The following is a 24,482-nucleotide window of genomic DNA, read 5'->3' as shown; positions in this document are numbered from 1 at the left end:
TGCTGCGTGTGGACTTTCTCTAGTTGCGGCGAGCGGGGGCTACTCTTCATTGCGGTGCACAGGCTTCTCATGGCGGTGGCTTCTCTTGTTGCGAAGCACGGGCTCCAGGCACGCGGGCTTCAGTAGTTGTGGCACGTGGGCTCAGTAGTTGTGGCTCACGGGCTTTACAGCACAGGCTCAGTAGTTGTGGCGCACGGGCTTAGTTGCGCCGTGGCATGTGGGATCTTCCCGGACCAGGGCTTGAACCCATGTTCCCTGCATTGGCAGGAGGATTCTTAACCACTGAGCCACCAGGGAAGCCCTGAGCACATTTTTAAAAATTAGGTATAGTCACCGTGATTTTAGTGGCTGTTTATTGAGTAGGGATAAGGGAATTTGCGTACTAGTTTTTCTGACTATTCTCAGTTGCTTTGATTTATCCTCCCAATCTCCCGTGTCATCTCTGGAGGCTGTCTAGGGTGGAATACCTGGACTCGAAGGAAACATCTAGAAGAGCAGTGTGGGGATCCGGGCCTGCACATGGTGAGGAAAGCAGAGAAGCTGGGGGCAAAAAGGGGGCAGAGATGGGGAGGCAGTGAGCCTGGCGGGGCTGAGCTGAGCAGGGAGGGGCAGCTGGGAGATGGAGAGGAAGGGGTGAAATTAACTAGAGCAAACGTGCGCATGAGGCATGGAAGAGGCACCCTGCGCGTTTTACGCTTAGTCTTCATTTTTTTCCCGTGTAGAAATGAGACCAAAAGGGAAGACTTGTGGACACTTTCAGGCCAGATCAGCCCCCAAATGATGGCCTCTGGGAGGACCTTCTGTTGCTAGGGAGGCCTGATGGAGTAGTGATCCTAGGGTGGGTCCTAGGGTCTGCCCTCCTGGGAGCAAATCCTGCCATTCCTCCTGCCGGCTGTGTGACCTTGAGAATTGATCTCACTTCTCAGCACTTTAGTTTCCTCTCCTGTAAAAGGCTCAGTAAGACCTCCTGTCCCATAAGATGCTGTGAGGACCATGAGAGATTGAGCTCAGCCAGAGTTTAGAATAGTGCCTGCTGCACACACGCTAGTGAGCACCACTGACGTCCTGTGACTCGTCCATCTCACCTTCCCCATGGATACCCTGAAACACGCTGTGTGGTCTCAGCCCGATTTCCGGTTATAAAACAACCGGGCAAGGTCGCTTCTTGTGTTTGTGTCTGTTAGGCTGTTTTCAGCTGCAAATAATAAAAAGTGGCTTCTCTCATAAGAATGTCTATTTTTGTTTAACAGTAAGTTCAGTGGTAGATGTCCATCCAGATGTTTCTGTATCTCCCAGACTTTCTGCTTGATTTTGAGCCACTAAGGTGAGCCAGTCGGCCAAGGTTGAGGAGAGAACAGAGAGATGGTCAAATCCAAATAGGTACATTTATGAGGTGTGGCCGCAAGAGAGAGGAACCACATTTTACAAACGAAACAGTTCAGGGCATACGTTTCCACGTGAGCGTTGTCCTTTGAGGTGGTCACCTTGGGAAGCAGCGTTCGCCTTCCAATGTGCTGTGTTGCTCAAATGTTTTCAAACTCTTCTACTGGAATCTTCCTCAGAGGTAAGTTACTGAGACAGGCTGGGACCTGGGACCTGGGACCGTTTGCTGCAGTGCTTGCATCTGGACACACGTCTCCTCCAGCAGCAGAATACAAAGAAACTATGAAGGACTAAAAACAACTGCATGCATGAACAGTTGGGCCAAGTTATGAACAAGATACAGAAAGGCCAAGACCCAACTGCCACTTCTCAGGTGCCAGGGGAAAAAGCAGGGGCCTGCGCATAATCCCGCACACGGGCACCACCAAGGGGGCGGGCAGGCCACCTAAGCCACGCCCCCAGCCCCACCCACTGATCCGCCCCCAGCCTCACCCCATTTAAGAGACCAGCGCCCCTCTGGAGCGAGCAAGGGAACCTGTTACTTGTTTTTGTTCCCTTCTGCGGCAGCGCGGAGTCCCAATAAAGCCTTGCCTGAATTTCTCGGCTGGCCTCTTATCAATTTCTACCGATTGGTAACATTACGAGTCACATACAAATGTTAATTTTATAGCGAGGTCCCATATTGGGCCTCAATAGGCATGACTTTTGACTTATCATGAGGCTCTGAGTTGGACAGGCGTTTTGTGAGTGTCTGCGGTGTGCCAACGAGGAAGGAAATGACCACTTTTGTTATTCAATGACCACAGCCCAGGGACTTTGCATGGTGGTCTCGCTCACCTCACCATGGCCCGAGCAGCTGGTACTATGCTCTCCAGTTTAGAGACGAGGGAATGGAGTTTCCCTAAAATCACACAGAACAGAGCCATGCTTGAATCCTGTGTTGTGTGACTCCATCTTTACCTACTTGCTCCATAGGCAAGGTGGTCACCCCCAAGGGTTTGTAATTAGTGGGGCATATAGGAAACGCACAAAATACCACATGATGATACAGAATGTAATGAGTGTCCTGGGAAGGTATAAATGTTTCAATAAAAGAGTTCAGAGTCAGGAGAGATTCGTTTTAGCTGAGAGCATCAGAGGGCTTCACGGAGGTGGGATGGAAAGTGTGGGCACAGCATGGGAAGGGGCGGGTTAAGAAGGGTGAGGGGCCTCGTGTGGGACACATGGCAGGTTGGGCAGGGGCGTGGGAAAGGGCTGGGAATGCAGTTGAAGCTGGTGTTTAGAGGTCAAAGACTGTCTATTGTATTTCATATTCATTGCAAAGCCCTTGAAGATTTCAACAAGGAAATAATATATTAAAATAAGTTCTAGAGAGATTAACTTGACAGCGATGTCCAAGATAGCTGGGGAAGAGATCTTGAGAGTAGGGAGACCATTTAGGAAGGTATTAACATAGCCAAGACATGGTATAATGTTTCCAAGACATTTGGATTTTATGAACCAGCCAAATTTCCCCCCAAATTTAAGGGACTGACATAGGTGTCCCAACATTTTATTTTGCTAGGTAATGGCACAAACAACAACAACCATCTCAGCCACTATTGTTTCATAAGTGAAAAGACATGTCATCCTCCATAAACAGAGAAGACATTATCTCTGTATACATGACAGTCTTTCCCCAAAACGACATCAGGAACCTCCTATCGACATATGATCCCTCCTCCCAACACACACACACACACATACACACACACACACACGCACACACACACCTACCTGTTATTTTCCTCGTTTCATAACAGGTAAAAGCTCGGTTTTGGAGGTGCCACTGGTGCTTCCCGCCGACTTCTAGGAGCGGCTGTCACAGAATATTGTGAGGTGCCTCCCTAACAGCCCTGCGGTCTGGGAATGAAGGAGCACCCCCAGGGATCACCGTTAACACCCACGACTCCACCTGGACTAGTCCAGATGCTGGCATCAGAGCTGGCCTGCTGGCGGGGCTGGTCCAACCTACCAGCTGGCCAGTGGGCCATCAAGCCTCTCTCTCCAGAACTTGAACAGAATGAGAGGCTGTGTTTAGATTGCAGAGCACATTAGGGGGTGGGATAATCACTTTGAAACATAAACAATCGAGGTAGAGAAACGCAGGAGAACAGGACAAAGGGAGAAGGCCAGGTGGCCCCAGAGGAGGAAAAGTGAGCTGGAACCATATCCCCAAAGCCTTTTCAGGTCTAACCTCGTTTCCCACGAGGCCCGGCTGCGTTTCCGTGTCTGTGTCAGTGACACGCCCTCGTGCCTCTGAAGAACCTCCTCAGGTTGACTGCTCATTTCTTTCTGGCAACCAAAGAGCCTTGGCTAGTACTGAAGTCAAGACAAAAACAAAGATCATTGATGTGAATGAAAGGGACACAGGTAGAAGCAGAAAAGGAGCAGTGAGTAAAATCTGGTGAGGGATCGAATGTGGGAGTGAGAGGGATATCACGGATCACTCCGGGGGCTTGATCTGGGGAGAGGAGGCGTGTCAGAAACAGAGAACAGGAACATGCAGGGGAGTTGCTGGTGAGAGGTGAGTCGTGTTTCCGTGAGCTGAGTTTGAGGTGCTGGTGGGGCCTCTCATACCACAGGGTCCCAAGCAGCGGGCGAGGGGAGCCTTGGCAAAGGGCGTCCTCCTCCTGCACCTCCTCATCAGGGAAAGAGACCTTTCTTGGAGGCGGGCCCTGGTCACAGGTAGAGCCCTGGACCCCGACTGCACAGGGGAGACACCCACAGACAAGGAGCAGCCACCACCATACACAAGGGCCCTGGTAGCCACCGTGGGGGCTGGCATGGATGGGCATCGCAAAATGGGTCCCACGTGGGGAACGAGCATTAACAAATACCCATTTCAGAGGGCTTTGTTTTCTCCAATGCAGCAGGGCATCCACTGGAGGAGCCTGTGTAGCCAGAGAGCAGCCTGAGGGCGAAATCAGAACCTTCCCTTGGAGCCTTTCTGGAGGTGGGAGCAGGCTAAGTCACGGCTACCTGAATCTGTGCCAGGGCCACGAGAGACGCTTCTCCACGTCATCCGGGTCTTCAATCCTGCCAAGGCCATCAGCAAAGCACCGCTGGGCCTCGTTTCCTGCTGTGAAGCTGTTGGTAGAGCATCATCAAAAGAGCCTTTCCGATGGACCTTCCTTCCTGAAGGTCTAGTCCTGCTTGGTTCACGACCATCACGAAAGAGGCTCAAAGCGGTGAGCGCAGAGAACTTGGTGTTTAGGCTGGGGTGAGACTTCAGGGATGGAAGATGGGTCCCAGAAGCTCCACATGCAAGACAGGATTATGATGGCGTAGGAGTGGCTGCAGGGAGGGAGCTGGAAAGATCTGAGCAGTGAGTCTGACTGCAAGGTCGAGGTCAAGATGAAACCTTGAGGAGCGAATCACAGGCCCTTGAATTTGTCCTGTTCTATCAAACGAGGAGAGAGGCAGAAAGCACGCCACTCTCATCCAGCGAACTTTTACGGAGCTTTTGCCATTAGCCAGACTCTGTCAGATGCTGGAGGGTTCAGGGGAAGCTATAAAATACAGACCTTTACAAAGATAGTCATTGCCTTTTAGGCACTTTAAGATTCTCTTCCTCTCTTTACATCTCTGTGTGTCCCTTTCTTCTGAGCCGAGGGGCTCATTCTGTGCCCAGTGCTTCATGTCCGTCATCTCGTTCAACTCTCTCAAACCTCCCTCCGAAGTGGGACGATTATCTTGTTTTACAGCTGGGACAACTGAAACCCAAAGAGGTGACAGGACTTAAATAGGGTCCCATAGCTAGATTCAAATGACAAAGCTGGTGCATTTTTCTTCTCCCTTATGCCTACTTATTTTTTTTTTGATGTTTTAAACATTGTATTCATTTTTGTTTCTAATCAAGTAATATAAACAAGTATTTTAAAAGTCTAATGTTTCTTAGAGAACAAACGTATGGATACCAAGGTGGGAAGGGGCGTTGGGATGAATTGGGAGATTGGGATTGACATATATACACTACTACGTATAAAATAGATAACTCACGAGAACCTACTGTATAGCACAGGGAACTATGCTCTGTGGTGACCTAAATGGGAAGAAAATCCAAAAGAGAGGGGCTATATGTACACGTATAGCTGATTCACTTTGCTATACAGCAGAAACGAACACAACATTGTAAAGCAACTATGCTCCAATAAAAATTAATTAAGAGAAAGGTAACGCTTCTAAGCTGGATCGTGAAAACAGTGTTGTCTGGTATACCTTCTGCCATCTCTTCCTGCTTGCCAGAGCCAATGGCTTTCAAATGTTGGCTACCTCAGTTCTAAAAAATAGATCAGTGGTGCTATTTTTTGATGTGCTAATTTTAGACATTATTTATGTCTTCCAGTCATGATGTTTTAGCTCTCTCTCTCTGTTGGACGCTGTCTGTCTGCCTCTTCCAGATGTATTCTTCTTAACCCTGGGTGTTCCTGGGGAGGCCGACCTTCGTGGATGAAGTGGACAGGCTCCCTTATCCTCTGGCTTCGTGTTGGGTCTGGCTAGTGGCGGCATCCGCAGGAGACTGGATTGGAGAGAGGGGGTGGGGGGTGGGGTATTTATTCTCCGGAATGAGACCCCTCCTCCTCTTCTGGCATGCTTCCCTATCAGCTGCTCTCTGAGGTCTGATAATTGCTTCTCCCCTTGCCCTTGAACTATCAGGCCTGGAGGTGGCAATGACTCCCTGCTATTGTTAGCTCTGCTACTTCACTGTCTGTTTTCCTAAACCCTGTTCACACTTCTGTTCCTGTGTTGTATTTTAACACCATTTGCCCCTGCCCCGCCCCCGTATAATATATTGCTTTCGTTGTAAGCACGATGCTTGCCTTATTAAACTATTTAAATACTGCTGACTGTGTAGCTAAGTAGTGAATTATGATTACATTTTCTTTCCTGAGCAGATTTTTGTTTTTTACTATGTTTAACTGCCTACTTTAAAAAAAAGGCCTTTGTTTTCTGTATATCTGCCTTTAATTCTTTTCACATGCTTCATCAGATCTGTTAAGTGCCTTTAAATGTTGTCTTCCTAAGGCTCAGACAGTTTCAGTTCTCTGTATCTTTTTCTTGGAGGGTGGGATCTCCAAGAGAAAGATATCAGTCTCCATAATAAATCAGTCTCCGTGATGAACAGAACTTGGTGCCATGCATTCTGAAATTAGAATCATAAACTGACAAACTAACAAAGCGAGGAAAACAGGGGTTTAATTACCCAGGATCTCTTCACTGGTTGTGAAGATTTTACTCTCCTTGGCAAATATGGTGGCCACTTACAGATCCTGAGGGTGTTACTAAATACCATGATCTCTTTCAGATGTGTCTTAATGCTCACCCCTTTCAAACAGCATACTTTAAGTTTACTAACTTTTAGCAATAGGGTCTGCTTTCTCCTTTCTCGCTGAGGACCAAGGGTTTCATCTTCATTTCCCAATCATCTCAAGGTCTAGCTAACCCACAAGGCAATTTTTAGATGTACTTTTCTGTAAAAGAAAGTCAGGAGATTTTATGTGTTCAAGAATTGGTGTGTAACAGGCCCCAGTCTCTGACTGATTAACACGTTCTTCTTGCAATGTAGTTCTTATAAACCTAAGATCTCTATTTTGAAATTCTAAAACTGTGGTTTTATCCTTGACAGCTTTTTCCTAGAGACCCTTCCCTGGAGCCCTCTGGCTACGTGCTGGGACTTTCTTTCAGCATCATCTGGTACTTCCCTTTTCCCCATCTGTGTTGGATTTCCTGTTTCCTAGCTATTTCTTGATTTACTCCCTTGTTTTGCTGGAGCATATCCTTTAGCAGCTTCGTAAGAAAGAATACATAGAAGGTAAATTTTCTTGTGTTCTTACATGTCTAAAAATGTATTTATCCTGCTTTTTACTTTATTGGTAGTTGGACAAGTATAAAATCTTGTGTCACAAATCATTTTCCCTCAAAAATGTGAAAGCATTGCTCCACGCTCTTCTAGCATCCAGTGTTGCTGGAGAGAAGTCTGAAGCCATTTGATCCCCATTGTTTGGTTTGTGATGTGTTCCCCTTCAGAATTTTCTTTTTAACCTGGTATTCTGAAATTTTATGACATATGACTTTGTTTTGGGTCATTTTTAATTTATTGTGCTGGGCATTCAGTGGTCTTTTTCAGTTTGGAGAATCTTAGCTTTCAGATATGGGAACTTTTCTTTCATAGTTAAAGTCTTGTAGAGCCTTGTATATACATACATACATAGGTACGTTTCTTTCCTTCCAATTTACATTTTGCCTCAGGAATTCCTACAGTTTTATTTGAAACTTGTGGATTCTCCTTACGTCTTTTATCTCTTTCCTCTGTCTCTCCTTCTGTTTTCTGGGAGATTTCTTTGACTTTATCTTCTAATTGTTTAATACAATTTTAATGATCATATTTCTTGTTTTCTGGTTGTTTCATCTTAAAAGCACTTTGTTTTGGTTTTACATACTTAACATCCTCTCTCTTTTTCTAAGGAGATGATCAGTTAAAAAAATTTTTTTTTTAATTATTTAAAATTTTTTCTTCTGTTTCCTGTATTGTCTGTTTTTTCGGGGTTCCTATTTTTGGTGTGTCTGTTTCAGTTTCTTGTACCTTGGAGACTGACTTCAAATGCCTTGAACCCTTAGCTGACCGGAGCCTCTACGTTTTTCACGTTGGGCTTTTTAACTGGCGGGCATTCAAAGTCCAGTGAGTGGTGAGCTGGACATTTTTCTTGGGGACTCCCATATTTCAATATCTAAAGGTTCTTTGTTTTGGTTTATCCAGAAAATAAATGTCCATATCTTTACCTGCAGGAGAAGTGCATGCGGTGGTGGGCTGGCTGAGTGGGGATGCCTGGCATGGCTCAGTCTTCCTTGTGTGACTTACCCCAACCCCTCATTTTCATTTCTCCCTACCTTACACCGTGTCTGGTGTCCCCAGGTCTGGAGAATCCCGGGTTAATTTTCTCCAGAACACAGTCTCCCATCCCTGAGGGGTGGGGGTGAGAGTGCAGTAGTGTGTGGGGGGCTGGGGAGACTTGCTGGCAGAAACGGGTAAGAAAGGGCACATGGAGGTCCAACCAGCCCACATGCAGACTTTAGCTGGCTCTCCTGTTTCAGGCCCGAGACTCACAACTGTCTTTCTGGGTGTCTGATGCCTTAAAAGCTGAAAGCTCTGTGGGCTCTGGATGAGGACTGGCCCCAGTTTTTAATCTTTTTACCCTTTTACCCCCTCGCATGCAGCTTACTGCTAAATCTTTACCATTTTTCCATCTGCATTTCGTCTTCCAAAACACCATTAAAGTCTTTCCTTTGCTGAAGTCTCCTGCTCTCTTTTAGTTCCTTCCTTGTCATTTTAGTGGGGTCTCTGGAGGTCAGGGGTTTAGTTAGGAGTCCCACAAGCCACACCTTGAACCATAAGGTGGTCCTGCCTTCCGGGAGGTAACGTCAGTATCTGCTTTGAGGGTTTCTCCTGCACTTGTAACAACAAAATGATCTCCATCCTTCTGTTGACCACAGCTGGTGACCAAACTGTAGTCCGGCTCCTCTTCTTAATGAGGCCTTGACCTTGGCCCCTGTCCTGTCCTTGGCCTGCCCAGCCCAGTCTTAGCAAGAATTCTGCTAAATCCCTTTAGTGAGAACCCACTCCCCGCCCCACCCCCACCCCCACCACTTTGATGTCTGATCAAATTGCTCATCCCCCACCCTTGATGTATATGTCCTTGGCCTTCAGCAAGAATCCTGTTAGGTCAGATTAGCAAGAATCCCCTCACCCCTCATGCTCCTCTTAGTGATTTTCCATCCACTGACTCCCTCACTCTGCTCGTTGGCTATAAATCCCCACTCGTCCTTGTTGAATTTGGAGTTGAGCTCCATTTTTCTCCTCTATTGTGTTACTCCTATTACAATAGTCTTGAATAAAGTCTTCTTTACCATTTTAACAAGTGCCGGAATAAGTGTTTTTTTTGACACTGGCCATTGGGAACCAGTGTTCAACCAGTGGCTGAAGCTGGTTTGAGAAAGCTGGCCTTTGCCTCAGGAATGCTTTGTGTGACCTGTGTAGTACAGAAGGTGCTTTTCTAGGTCATGGTTTTTCAAACTGTGAGCTGCAACCATTTGCTTAGTCACAGCCAACATTTAAAACATGAACTCAAGTAGGTTAGAAAACACCATTGTGCCTTGTCTGTAGGTGGGGCAAGTGTTGACTCATGAAACCTTTGTTTCAGTTTATGTGTCTGGGTACCGGGTCAAGGTGTAAATATATTTCTTGCCATGGAAACCGGTAAAATCTGAAAACCACTGGTCTAGGAAGTAGATTTGGATCCTTTGATTTGTTTTCCTAAGAATGCTCTACTAGTCAGACTGACACTGCCATATCTATTTTAGAGAAGATGGATTTGGTTAGGTAAGTTCTCAGCCACTGAGTCCTAAGACATTGATTTCTCAGTTTGTATTATACCATAACCTTTTCAGCATTCTCTCTTTTTTTTTCTATATACCATCTCCCAATTTTGTTTATTTTATTTTTAAAAGATTTTATTGGAGTGTAGTTGATCTATAACGTTGTGTTAGTTTCAGGTGTACAGCAAAGTGAATCAGTTATACATATACATATATTCACTCTTTTAGATTCTTTTTCCATTACACAGTATTGACTAGAGTTCCCTGTGCTATACAGTAGGTCCTTGTTGGTTATCTATTTTATATATAGTAGTGTGTGTATGTCAATCCCAATCTCCCAATTTATCGCCCCCCCCCCCAGCATTCTCTTTTGCTTAAAGCATTTCCTTAATTTTGTCTTGCTTAAGGAAGCCAGGATACATAAGAACCTTGTTTCAGAGTTTGATGGGTAGGTGAGGGTGTATCAGGAATTAAACAGATCAAAAGCAGCAACGAAACCCACCCACACATTTCTGTTTGGGGTAAAACTAAGCCTTTGTGAATAATTTACATGTCAAATCATTAGCTCTTGGGACCCAAAGGAAGGAGAACCTGATTCACCTTTTTATTACCTCCCGGTGGGAGGAAGGAATTGTGCCGTAAAATTAGTGGCAAGATTTAATGCCTGGAAAGCACAGTATATGTAAAACTGATTCTGTAGGTGATTCTACAGAAGAAGAATAAGAATTCAAAAGGCCGTTGGAGGCTCTGTGGTTGGCATGTCTTCAGGGCTTTTGGTGGCTGTGATTTAAACTGGTCCACACCCCAGAGCCTTCACAGTTTTGTTTGGTGTAGGGGGGAGAAGTCAAGCTTTGACTACTTTGGAGCACTGGGAGGGTGTAAACCTGAGCTCAGGTGGGCCTTCGCTGGAACCTTATCAACCCCAGGGGACCTTTTGGGACCCCTGAGACAGGGCTTTATGATGGGTGAGGAAATGAGGATACACAGTGAGCTTGGTTCTCTACCAACAGTTGGAAGTGGTTGATTTTGCTAATGAATAAGAGAGTTTATTTTCCTGGGATTTGTTTTAACCATGTCCTTTTGGCTAAGCCAACTGGTCATTTGGTGAGTTTATGTGGATGAAATATCAGATGAAGCCCACTTGCTTCATCTGTGGCACAAAAGCATATAAAGCCTCTGCAACTATAACCTAAAGCCTGAACAAACGAACAAATTCCAGTACACGCAACAGACACATTTAAATAAAGATTGGACCAGTGGACTTATTATTTTTTTTTGCGGTACGCGGGCCTCTCACTATTGTGGCCTCTCCCATTGCGGAGCGCAGGCTCTGGACGTGCAGGCCCAGCGGCCATGGCTCACGGGCCCAGCCTCTCTGCGGCATGTGGGATCTTCCCGGACCGGGGCACGAACCCGCGTCCCCTGCATCGGCAGGCGGACTCTCAACCACTGCGCCACCAGGGAAGCCCCGGTGGACTTATTTTTAATATAAGAATGCTCTCTGCTTTGTAACTAGCCATCAAGCGCCTCAGGGCTTTCCTTTTTTCCTTTCCTTCAACTGAATTAAATTTGGATTCTAGGGAAACCACAGAATAACACTATTTTTGAATTCTGTTTGGTTGAAATGGTTGGAAAGTAAATGCCTCTAAACAGCTAAGTGGCGGGGGAATCTTTTATGAATTAGAAGAACGAGGTTTTGCATTTGGTTACCCGTTGTGTAAATGTCTATATTCTTTTAAAACTGTTATTTAATTATTTATTATTCAGTATTTGTTTTGCAGCCAAATCTTCCTAAAGAGGCGATTCCTTTTCTCCGGAGCTATCCAGGAGAAGCATGGAAGATCTAACGGCTCAGAGGTTAGCTGGGATCTCTTGGGTGTGTGGTGATGGTCATATAGCAATAATGATAACAAACAGTTATCATTTGGTCTCAGGCACAGTGTCAAACCCTTTACCTGGAATGTTTAATTTGATCCACACAAAACTCAAAACCTCAAAATCCTCAAAAACAGGTGAGACAGGTGTTTTAATTGTGCCCATTTTACAGAAACTGAGATGGAGTGAGGTTAAACCACACACCTAGGTCAGCACCAGCACTGAACCTGGGCAGCCCAACCCGGGGTCTTGGCTGTGACCAACTCTGCAATATTGCCCCCTCCTGGAAGTTCTTACCAATCAGTTGTAAACTGGTACTGAGGCCCCTTTACGCCAAAGGTATAAACAAAGGAAGATGCAGGTAGTCTTTTCTTTTTTAACCTTCAAAGTAAGCAGAAAAATTAGAAGCAGAAACAAGAGGGGGAAAAGAAAAAGATTTAGATGAAGCAGTAATTGTTCAATAGCTCAAGTTTAGAAGGGTACTAGATAGTCCGTGAAATTTTGTATTTCTTTAAATCTTGCTCTAAATGGCTTGCAGTTTCTCTCCTTTTTATGCTAATATTTCTAATTTTTTTTTAACATATTTATTGGAGTATAGTTGCCCCACAATGGTGTGTTAGTTTCTGCTTTATAACAGAGTGAATCAGCTATATGCATACATGTATCCCCATATCCCCTCCCTCTTGCGTCTCCCTCCCACCCTCCCTATCCCACCCCTCTAGGTCGTCACAAAGCACCAAGCTGATCTCCCTGTGCTATGCGGCTGCTTCCCACTAGCTATCTATTTTACATTTGGTAGTGTATATATGTCCATATCACTCTCTCACTTTGTCCCAGCTTACCCTTCCCCACCCCCGTGTCCTCAAGTCCATTCTCTACGTCTGCTCCCTATTCCTGTCCTGCCCCTAGGTTCTTCAGAACCTTTTTTTTAAGATTCCGTATATATGCATTAGTGTACGGTATTTGTTTTTCTCTTTCTGACTTACTTCACTCTGTATGACAGACTTTAGGTCCATCCACCTCACTACAAATAACTCAGTTTCGTTTCTTTTTATGGCTGAGTAATATTCCATTGTACATATGTGCCACATCTTCTTTATCCATTCATCTGTCGATGGACACTTAGGTTGCTTCCATGTCCTGGCTATTGTAAATAGAGCTGCAGTGAACATTGGGGTACATGACTCTTTTTGAATTATGGTTTTCTCAGGGTATAGGCCCAGTAGTGGGATTGCTGGGTCCTGTGGTAGTTCTATTTGTAGTTTTTTAAGGAACCTCCATACTGTTCTCCACAGTGGCTGTATCAATTTGCATTCCCACCAACAGTGCAGGAGCATTCCCTTTTCTCCACACCCTCTCCAGCATTTATTAACATTTATAATTCTTGTAGTGGTTACATGGTGGGCACATTTGCCCTCTTTCTTGTGTCAGAATATCTTGCTGGGCTGACCTGCATACCCTCATGCATCCACGCTTCTCCTAGTGGAGAAGGATGCAACTAACTGACAGCCACCGACCGCCGGCCAGCCTCGCTGCCTTGGCCCCTCTTCGCACTGGTCTCTTCCTGTTTTTACTATAACTTTAATGGGCAGATCTCCGTTATATGCTCCTGTGTTTGGTGGTCCAAGGTACTAGTGTGACTGCTCTTCAGATGGCCATCCCCTGTTGCGTTCAGAGGCAAAGAGGAACGGAAATGACCTTCTTTCTGGCAAGAGTGTTTCAAGGCGAGCTGGAAGGAGATCCATTTGTCCCATCGCGCTTGGTGTTGTGGACGAGGAACTTCACCAGGACGAAGGGGCACATTTATTTAAGCAGTTCTGTTTCAGCAGCCAGGATAGGACATCCATGTCCCATTGCTCATTAGTTACACGTCATATATAACAAGAGATGACTCAGGTTGGTTTTTCGTTTAATGATGAAAAGGAAGAGCAAAGGTGAAGGTGGTTGAAGGGACAGGAATACAATTTTCCATCCCTCACATAAGGGAAGTTTTTCTAGACTTAAACTTTTTTAAAGGGAGAAGAATGCCATTTTATTTTATTATCAGAAATAGTATTATGAGTTGTGCCTGTTAGAAAAAATTGCACAATTATAAAATGTATCAGAATCATCGGGCTGACGTTTTTCCTCTGAAGTTTTAAAGTCAGAATTTGCTTCCAGCACCCACAGTGCTCCACTGTTGATGCAGGTAGTGAGATGGTGTAATTGGCAATAGCGTTCTTACGTGATGAGTTTCTTGCCAGCTCTCTTCTGAATAGTTACAATGCTTGGTTTAGTTGGGTTTTCTGAGCCATCGTAAAGTTAGTCTCTGGCAAATGTGCAGTTACTTCTGAGGGAGGGAAATGTAAAGCTTGTATGAAGTTAATTTGTTGGTAATGGGTAGTATACGAGACATGACCCAAGAGATGGTAGGGACCCAGGAGGCTAGATGGCCAGGTGGGGTGAAAGTACTGACAAGAGACACTATATTCCTTCTTGAAAAAAAGCATCTGAAGAATTTGTCTATTCCTCATTTACTTAGCATCTACCGTCACAAGGATTCCAAATCCCCAACCCATTACGTGCTGGGGCACCCTGTCGCTGTTTGCTTGATAATTCCTTTCTCTCCCTCGTCTTAAAAAATCATGCACGTGTTAAAATAAAGCTAAAGTGAATTTAAAATACGTATTTTAAAACTATAAGGTTTAAACAACTTTTTCCCTTGAAATAATTACGGTCCTCTCCAGGGAGCCGGGAAACCATACCTTGTCTAGAGAAGTGTACGTTTAGACTTTCATAATTACTTGGTGAATCAGCACTGGCTGATTTCCCAGGAGTTGGTTCCCACCACGGGGAATAATTTTCTGTTCCTGGGGGGGTCCCTTGGGAGACACCTTCTCTGATTCCTCAAGTCAGAGAAGTGCTCTGTGCTACCTCCCTGGCAGCCCTTTTTTATTCCCAACTGCATCTCCAGCTCTACCATCGATGACCGAATGTCTGTATGACTTACCTCTCCTATTAGACGTCAGACTCTTTGCCAAAGGGTCTATGCTTGCACCTTGTGTTTACTGAAGTAAACTTTAATTCCTGTTTTGGGGGGTTAGGGTCCTTGCTTGTCATAACCAGAGTCAGAATGCCCCAGAATCAGAACAAAGTTTTCAATACTGGATGTCTTAAAAAAGATGTGTGTTGGGAGATAACCTTCAGTGATTTAAATATCTGAGTAGATGTGGAGTATTCTCGATGCAAGCATTCACCGAAACTCTTCATAGAGAAAAACGTAATTTCTGAAAGTCTGAAAGAGTCATTTACCTAAGACAATGGAGTTTTTCAACAGGTCGGCAAAGGGACCACTTGTTTCTTTCAAAGAAACCCGTTTTTGGACAGTGCAGCAAGTACTGTTTGGACAGAAGTAAAGATTTGGAACTGAGAGTTCTGGGTAAATGGCTCTTGAGTGTGTCTTGTAAACCAGCCCTGGATGAAGAGGCCCAGGATGCCCTGAGCTGGCACTGCCTCTTCCTGGTCAAATGGAAATCCACGGCCCAAACACCTGATCTGGGGCACAGCTGCATATTTCCTCTTGATTTAATAGCTCTCTCTCGGCTAAGGTTGGGGATGAAGTTCAAAAACATTACAGATGCCTCGATGCACTGAAATGTGTTCACTTCTTACCGCGTGACAGCACTTTGCTCAGGGCTCTCTGTGCCAGCATTTCCTTAAAGGGCTTATGACTCTGGAAACAGCTGGATGTAAATTGGGAAGGTCTTGGCAAAGCTTTTAGAATTATCTGCTACTTTTCCAGCTTTCTAGTGCCTATTTACCTTGTTCTCTGTTTCTTCCCTCGACACTCCTTTCTCTTCTTCCCAATCGCCCTTTAGACATTTCAAAATTGATGGGCTGTTTGTGAAATAACTGTTATCAGCCAGGATCATCAATAGAAGCTAAACCATCGGATGGAAGGTTGTCGGGGACAGGACACGTGCCAACATATCGCTCCAGGGTTACCGACTAACTGTGCGGAGGCAAGGAACCTTCCCGATGGAGAGGCCTGAGGGTCACTGCTTTACTCGAGTGATCGGATTTGATGGAACACTTGTAGCGAGGCAGTCTCCTGACAGGATGTGCCATGAACCACACAGCATCACCTGTGGAGTGTTCTTGCCAGAAATGTTTAACCTGAATCTAATCCAGTCTCTAGACCTAGCCTTCGGTTGACGGGAAATACAGGGCAGAGACTAGAGACCAGGTAGACAACAGTAGGACAAAACGATCAGCCAAACCAGAATATGGGAAATTTTACAAAACTGTCCAGGACTCTTGAAAAAATCAATATCATGAATAAAAAAAGGGGGTGGTTGCTGTTCTAGACTAGAGGATTTGAAAGCGTCTAAAGAGACATAGCAATCAAATGTGGTGTGCTTACCTTATCAGATCCTGGTTCAAAGTGACAACAAAAACAAAGAAGAATTTGATGATGAAGAACAGAAAAAAACACTAAAAGCCATTTGGGGGAATCTGAATGGGGACTGGGTATTAGATAAGAGTAGGGAATTAGTGTTAATTTTCCTAGCGGAGATGTTTACCTTGGGGCTTTTTAGAACGTCTGTATTCCTGGGCGATGCTCGTTGAAGCATTTAGGGACGAAAGGTCACGGTGCCTGAACCCTCCATCCAAATTGTCCCAGGGGAGCCTGTGATGTAGCAGAATATTGATAGTCCTTGAGTCCAGGTGGCTTGTATGAGTGTTCACTGAGCCATCCTTCTAACTTGTGTAGTTGTTTAAATTTTTTTAAAGGGAAAGTAAAAGTGAAACGATGGGCTCCTTGGTGAATCTGGGGGAGGAGATTTTTTTTTTTTTTAACCTGTGTCAATGAAAGGCAGCTCTGAAAAAAGAATTGGGTTAATTACTCTTAGAACCTGGAGTGGGGTAGGGGGGAAGGGGGCTTCCCTTATTGGCTGCTTTCTGCTTCCTCAGTTAATGGTCCTTTTTCTGTCTGTTGTTTAGGGCAGTTTCCATTCTGTTTTCTTCCCTCAGAGCAGCCTTCCTGAACTAGCCATGGGGCATCTGACTAGCCTCCTCCTTGCTTCTCTTATCTTCCCAGCTGGGTGAACTCCGTACCTCTTAGCTTTTACCTTCACGTGCTCCCAAGATCCTTTTCGTTTCTGGCTTAGTCCAAACCATTTTCTTCACCCGACTTGTGGGAGCCACAGTCCTTCACCCATCATTCTCCTTCTTCCCTGTCACCTCTTCCTCCTCATTCTGAAAGTGCTTTCAGAGGCATTTGAGTTTTTATGAAACCTACCTGAGGGGATTTTCTGTCTACAGGACAAGAGGCACTGAGAGCGTCATCAACAATTATGGGTGTGTATGTTTGGTGATGATGGTGACAGTGGTTGAGGGGATCCATTTACCACCCATGTGCTTCTTTATACCAAAGGGTCTTCGTAGTCAAAGTAAATGTTTGTTGAGGGAAGGACTTTCTGGTTTCAGTGTTCAGTGCTGACTGCTCCATCCTGTAATTAGGGTCCGTGAACCATCTTGTCCTTGTCTACAGGCCTGGATGCCCAAGACTATCCTAGCAGGACTGTGATTTGAGCTTAGGACCAAGTATGTGTGGACCCCGGGGTCCAGGTAATCTAGTTGACCCAGGAGCCCACTGTAGGTCTTTCAGGATTGCAGAAGTATCGTTCAGTTCCAAGAATGAAGTAACAAACACAAAACTGCCAACTCCAGGGTATTGGAGACAGAACCCTGCCAACCTGATTGCCCACCCACCCCAGGCAAGCTGACCTTCAGGCAGCTGGGCAAAGCCTGAGGAATCTTGTGAAACAGGCCAAGGGGACCAGTCATCTGTGCAGAGAGAGCACGCAGAGCAAGGGGAAAGCCCACCAGTCCGATGCGTTATGTCATGAGACTTGGGTGTCTGGCTCTTTTTCTTTTTCATTCTTTGTTGTGAGAGTGTGTAATCACCTCATGTGAGTGACTCAGCTCTTCTGCCCTTGTTCGGCCTTTGCAATGCTCACGCTGTGCACCTTGTAACTGTTTCTGGGCTTTAGAAATACATGACTGGAAATTCAGGGTTAAGATAGCAGAGCAAACCCGCACGTTTATAATCCTTTCCCCACATTTACTAAATGAAAATAAACCATTGACCCACTAGACAGACATGAAAGCTCTTCATTAATGAAAGTTCTAGTGCATGTAAGCCAGATTTTACTCTAAACATCTCACACAGAACTCCTTTTATTGCACGTGGGCGTTGGGCAATGCCCTCCATTGGAGGAGGAAGCTCCCTCCAGAGTCCTGCCAAAGCCCTGGGGTGGAGATCTGGAGACCCTGTGCAGACCTGGAAACCGAGAGGAGTTTGAGGAAGAGGGATATTGAGTTTAAGGAACAAAATGAACTGACCCTGTTTGGATTCTGACTCGACCATGGCTTTCCTTGGCTGGTATTCTATGCCCAGAGAAGAAAACAGGAGGTCCTGTACCTTCCCCAAATGGTCTCTTCTTCTCTGAGTCCCATTCGCAAAAAGTAAACTTAAAAAAAATCTCTTACATAAAGACATGTATAGGACACCCTCCCCTAACGCTTTTACCTTCTAGTGTTTTTGTGTGTCTATTAAAATATACACAACATAAAATTTACTATTTTAACCATCTTTTAAGTTATAGTGCGGTGGCATTAAGTACTTTCACATTATTGTAGAACCATCACTACCATCCATCTCTAGAACTTTTTTGATCATCTCAAACTGAAACTCTGTCCCCATTAAACCTTAACTCCCCATCCCCTAGCCCCCAGCCCCTGGCAGCCACCCTTCTACTTTCTGTCTCTGTGAACCTGACCAGTCTAGGGACCTCGTAGAAGTGGACTTGTAAAGTGTTTGTCCTTTTATGTTAGAATTCCCTTCCTTTTAAAGGCAGGATAATATTCCACTGCATGTGTATAGCACATACGTTTATCCACTCATCCATCAATGGACACTTGGGTTACTTCCACCATCAGGCTATGGTGAATAATGCTGCTATGAACATGCACGTTCAAATCCTTGGTACAGTTTTGATTTTACTTCTCCAGGCAAACTTAGAACTTGACAGGATTTGTGCTTGGACTTTCTTTGCTTAGACTAGATAGATTTAAGTTTATATTAAAAAAAGAAAAAACAACAACCCAACCAGTGGCCTTTTCTTTGACTAAATATCATAGAAAGTCATTTTGTTTCTGGTTCACGGTGCATCACTTCTCTGAATAAATAACTTATTTTTAAGACTTGAATGGATGTGAGAAATGAATACACATTAAGAGAATAAATCAGGAGAAAAGGGTGGCCTGGCCATCCCGATTCAGGTTGGAGCTGTTCAGATGGGCACCAAGAAATCCAGTAAGGACAAGCTCCTATTCAGCTGTGAGTGTGAGAAAACACACCCAAGTGAGGGACTGCTTCGAAGCCAGGAAAGCCTGGAATTCCAGCTGCATTTTCTTGAGTTACTCGAGGCTCAGACTTCTAACACATGATGACACAGTATGAATGAGTTGACAGTAAGCATCTGGAGGGTTCACTCTAGCTGTGCGCTCCCATCGTGTTGCATCGTCATGCATCTCAGATGGTTCATGTCAGGGTTTCCCCTGTGCCAGGTGATGTCAAGAGAACGTTCCACTGCACAGTAGAGAGGGCCCTGCTGACCCAAGCAGCGGTGTCACAGGTGAATGTCACTGGAAGGAGAGGACACCCCGCAGCTGTAAGTGCTTAGGGCACTGGGAACCCATACCTCCACATGGACTGACCGACCACGGGTGGGCTGGCCTTTCACCTCTCTCTCAGGAGCCGCAGGGCCTCTCATCTCTGCTCTTCCTAACACACCTGCTCTCATTTTTCTTACAGCCTGCTTCCCTTGTGTAGGCGTCGTGAACGTGGCTCAGTAATGCCGCCAGCCTTGACTTTCCAGCATTGCTTATTTCTATCAGCCACCGGCCTCATCCTCGCCTGTCAGTTGTGTCTGCATCTCTCAGTTCACAATTTTGGGGGACACTCTGATTGGCAAGCTTTTGAACGCGTTGCCCAGTGCCCTGGGTGGTGGGTGGAGAGTAAAGTAGGAAAGTGGGAGGCAGGCGGCGGGAATCCTGTGGTTTACGGGGCTGCCCTTTTAAGAGATTGCAGTGGGCAGCCCATAAGACAATCGAGAGCGCTGGTTGGAAGCAGGTTGGATGAAAGAACAAACTGGTCGAAATGAAGAGGGAAACATCCTTCCCCACAGCTCGTGACCCCGGACGCGTTTAGCCTCCATTCTTCTTTGTGCAATACGTGGTCGCCTAGACATGCCTCATTCACGGGAGAGGCTGTAAAACCTCTGCAGAAATGAAGCATTGTGATTTTGCTCTTCTTTAATGGAAAGTCCTCGGTTATATTAATTAAGTACCCAGTTAATTAACTCATCAGCCTCCAGATGTTTATTGAGTGCTGTCTACGTGCCAAGCACTCTGCTTTGTCTCTCCCATCAATGGACAGAGGGTATTAGAGCCTGGACCACGTGTGGCTGAGAGATAAGACAAGCGTCCCAACATCTGGTGAGAATTTTCCAATCTCCCAGGCACTGTCTAGGAGCTTTTCATATATCATCTCATTCAATTCCCCAGGTGTTAGGTATTATAATTTCCCTGTTGTAGGGATTAAGCCAAGGCTCAGAAAGGTAAGTAGCTTGCCCAAGTCACACAGCTAGTAAATGTAGTGACCAGGAATTACACCTGAGATGGTCTTTCGCAAAGCTTGTGCGTTTAACGCTATATTTTTAAACTGACGTATACTTGACTTACAAAGTTGTGTTAGTTTCAGGTGTACAGCAAAGTGATTCAGTTATACATATATATATATTTTTTTTCAGATTCTTTTCCATTATACATTATTAGTAGATATTGAATATAGTTCCCTGTACTATGCAGTAGGTCCTTGTTGTTTATTTATTTTATATACAGTAGCGTGTATCTGTTAATCCCAAACTCCTAATTTGGGATAACTACTTCTAATTGCCTCATACAGAAGCATAAACTCTTCCTTCTCTTAATTCCTATCCCAGTAAGGACTCTTAAGCCCTTGGCAAAGCCATGAATACAGGTAGGCATGCAGGGGATACTTAATGGAAATATGTATTCTGTAGGCAGATGTCTAACTTCCTGCCAGAAATACAATCCAGACGCATCAATTTTAAAGTAAATTAAAAAAAATTACTGTGCCATTCTGATGATTAAGACATCCTTGAAATATTTAATTTTTTAAACAGTTAGTGGCTAGAAAGAAACTAAACATGGAAATGAGTCTGAAAAAATACAAACAATATTCCATCTTGAGAAAAAACGAGAGTTTACAGTGGTTAAAAAAATCAAATCACTATTTTAAACATTCTTTTAAAATTCTTCCAATGGCTTGTAGATGGACATTATGTTAAATTCATTTTGGTCCTATAATTAAATATACTGTCATTATCAACTCCTTTATTCTTGAAGGAAATGACGTTCTCCATGATTTTCTCATGGAGAAATTTCTACTTCTAGAAATCTCTAGAATAAATCTCTAGTTCTAGGTTCCATCCAGTTATTTAAATCTGCTTCCATATTTTTTCTCACATACGAAGAGACACAAAATTTAGAAAATAATTGAAGTAGTTTTTTAAAAAAAACATCGAAGGGTAAATTAAAATATTCCAAAGAATTCGATCAATTCAATTCATTTTGCTTAATCCAAAATAGCTATAAAGTAACCATCTTGAAATTTCAGCATAGGACTGGAATGGCTTCAGAACCCTAAGAGATCTAAGGTCGCAGAGCAGGTGCTCGGAAGTTCCGTGGGGCTGCAGTTCTATTAAGCACCTGGGTCAGCAGCAAGATGAGAAGGGACCACAGTACAACAAGGGGGGGGTAATTATTTCTCTCCCCTTCACGACACACCGGACTTTTTAATGCTAGAATTAGCACGTGCTTTGAAAAGAAAAGTTGGAAAATACAAGTTGAAAGAAGAAGAAATCCATGTCAGCTAACAGGAGACTAAAGGAGGCTCAGAGGGTCCCTCACGCGTGCCCCCAGCGGCCCCACTGCCTCAAGCCAAGAGCAGTGCCCCGAAGAGGTTTCCCCGTGTGTCACTTCAGTCAACAGCACGCTTTGCTCTAACACGAGGGTCATTGCCCGTTGGCCAAATCTGGCTCACCCCTGCTTTTGAATGGCCGATGAAGCAAAAATGGTTTTTCCATTTTTAAATGGTTGGAAAAGCCAAAGGAAGAAGAATATTTCATAAACATAAAACGTAGGTCAAATTCGAAGTCCGTGTCCATACTAAAGTGTTCCCGGAACGCAGCCACCCTTGTCCTTGTATGTATCATCTCTGGCTGCTTTCACTCTGCAGCGGCAGAGCTGAGCGCCCTCCGCTGATGATCTGGTTCTGTGATGCATCAAGAAAGTGGAAACACAAAAAGGAACCCCTTCCACTCTCCCCTCCAAATCTCCTGTTCTATGGGCATCTCTGCTGGTTCTTCCTGCCTTCTGTCTGCTACTAGGGATGAAGTTTCCTTGCTCCCATCAAAGGTCAAACCCTGCCTTCTCTAGAAGCCACCCCGTCCTGTTTTTCAGTAACCTCTCTCTGTTATCTTTCTCTTTCCTCCACCATCTCTTTTATCTCTTTTGATTAGGTCATTCTTATCAGCACACAAACAAGCTCTAAAATCGTTCCCTAAAACAGCCTGCCCCTGATTCTCCTCTGCCTCTTTGCTCTACGCCCCTCCCCAGGGAACCTCAAGTGTGTCAGTGGTCCCACTGTGACCACCACCTCCCTTTCCGTCCTTCCTGTTCTCACCCCTCCCCTGAACCTGAGCTTGTAAGGGCCACCATGTCGCCAAAGCAGAGGTGACATCTCTTTACTAATTCTCAAACTTTCAGCAGCATTAGCTATAGTCGATAATCCCTTCTTCCTTCCAACAAGATTCTTCCCTTGGTTCCGGCACACGATGCCCGCCTAGGCTTCCTCCCCACTCACTGTCCGCCTCTCTCCTTGCTCCTCCCCCTGAGTCCAGTATCCAGCTCTCAGTCCTGGGCTGTCTTTCCTCTCCATGTGCTGTCTGTACATCACCCCATCCAGGCCCGTTGCTTTCTACGCCATCACGTTCAAGTAACTCCCAAATGACTATCTTCCCCGTGACGCCCCCTGAGCAACTTGACTGTGTCATTGATGTCTTCTTGGGGATATCAAATAGGCATTTCAACTGTAAAATGACAGAAACACAACTCTCGATTTTCCGGCACAAGCCTGTTCCGCCCACTTTCTCAGCTCAGTAAGTGGTTCCGAAGTTGTTGAGGCCAAAAATCTCGGAATCGTGTGAGATTCTTCTCTTTTGACTCAGTATCTCTGTCCGCACCCTCCCTCACCCTGAATCAGGTTCAGTTCAGTTGATGCCGCTCCCCCTTCAGTGTATTTCCTGAGTCCATCCATCCCTCCCATCTCCACGGTTGCCACTCCAGCCCATGCCTGCCTCTCGTACCTGGGCCCCTGCAGGAACTTCCACCTGGTTGGAACAGGTGGAACAGGTTCGCTGGTGGGAACCCTTGTCCTTTCAGCATGACCGGGCTCCTGCCAACTCTCCAAACTCACCTTCTACCTCCCTCTCCCTTGCTCCGACCTGCTGTGCATTCCTGGGCCGTGACCCTGCCAAGCAGGGTCACTCTTGGGACTTAACACTCGGGCTCCTCATTGTTTGGGTTTCCTCTGAGGTCTCCGCCTTCACGACCCACGTGAGAGCAGACCTTCTGGTCCCTCTACCCCACAGCTCTCTGTACATTTTCTTAGGACATCACTCTTTGCATATACCTTGTTTATTGGTTTCTTTACCTGGATTTTGTCTATCTTTCTTCTCCAAAATATAAGCTCCAAATGTAAGCTCCGTGAAATGTAAGCTCTGTGAAAACAGGAATTCATGTATTCCCAGACCCTAGAATTATCCTTGGGTAGTTCTGTAGATAGTGGTTGATTATAGTTCCAAGACTATCATGTATCCTTTGCCTTTTTCTGTGCAAATTTTCCCCTCATATTTGTTATCATACAATAGTTTTGCATACTATTTTCACTCAACATCAATAGGTAGATTTTTTTTTAACACGTTATTTAACCATATTCCTAAGCGTCCCTTTAACGACTGTATAATACTATATTCTGTGGTTGTTTACTTTGGCTTATTTCACTGTCATTTGACATTTAAGTAATTTAAGTAATTCCTGATTTTTCACAGTTATAAGCAGCTCGTTCATTCGTGTGTGTGTGTGTGTGTGTGTGTGTTGCCCTGTTTCCTCTGTGCCTCCACGAGTGAATAGATGGAGGCCTGTGATCACTGCAGCATCTTTCAGAGGGCTGTGCACCTGGTCTGGCTTGATGGGGAGAATAAGCCAGTGTCTAGAGTGCAATTAGCATTTGAATTAGTGACATGAGGATAAACAGGTGATTATCCCATTTAACAGCTGTTGAACAGTGTTAGAGAGACACTGTCTGACAGCTTCAGCTTCAAATATTGGGTTAAATAACAAATCGTTCAGGAAAAAAAGTAAAAAACTATTGGGTTTTAAAAAATATAAATGAAAATAGGCTTTCAAAAGTTAGGACTTTTCAGTGTGCTTTAAACAAAACTAAATCCATCAACTCCTAAATCAAGTGGCTTGTTTAAAAAGTGAACAGCACAAACAACAAAAATAAAAATCTAACTTTAGTTTATATCACTATTACTATCACTAAATTTAATTATACCCTATATATCCCATTTACATTGTAATTCTAAGATGGTTCTTCTAAGTACAAAATGAGA

The 24,482-nt window shown here is 44.8% G+C and overlaps 1 long non-coding RNA gene across 2 annotated transcripts in view; it reads left to right on the top strand.

The window, feature by feature from the left end:
* Positions 1-1,962: 1,962 nt before the first annotated feature.
* Positions 1,963-24,482, top strand: part of LOC149748118 (uncharacterized) — a 151,372-nt gene continuing 128,852 nt past the window's right edge. For both annotated transcript variants that reach the window (XR_016394520.1, XR_016394519.1), the window contains exons 1-2: positions 1,963-4,613; positions 11,580-11,655. This is a non-coding gene — a long non-coding RNA (uncharacterized LOC149748118). The remainder of the gene's footprint in view (positions 4,614-11,579; positions 11,656-24,482) is intronic.

Source organism: Delphinapterus leucas, chromosome 10 (genome assembly GCF_059928025.1).
Source record: "Delphinapterus leucas isolate spDelLeu-1000000601 "Yukka" chromosome 10, BTC_Dleu_Yukka2, whole genome shotgun sequence".
In the NCBI taxonomy this organism is placed as follows: domain Eukaryota; kingdom Metazoa; phylum Chordata; class Mammalia; order Artiodactyla; family Monodontidae; genus Delphinapterus; species Delphinapterus leucas.
Note: the sequence above shows the minus strand (reverse complement) of the source record. Positions and strands in the feature narration are given on the sequence as shown.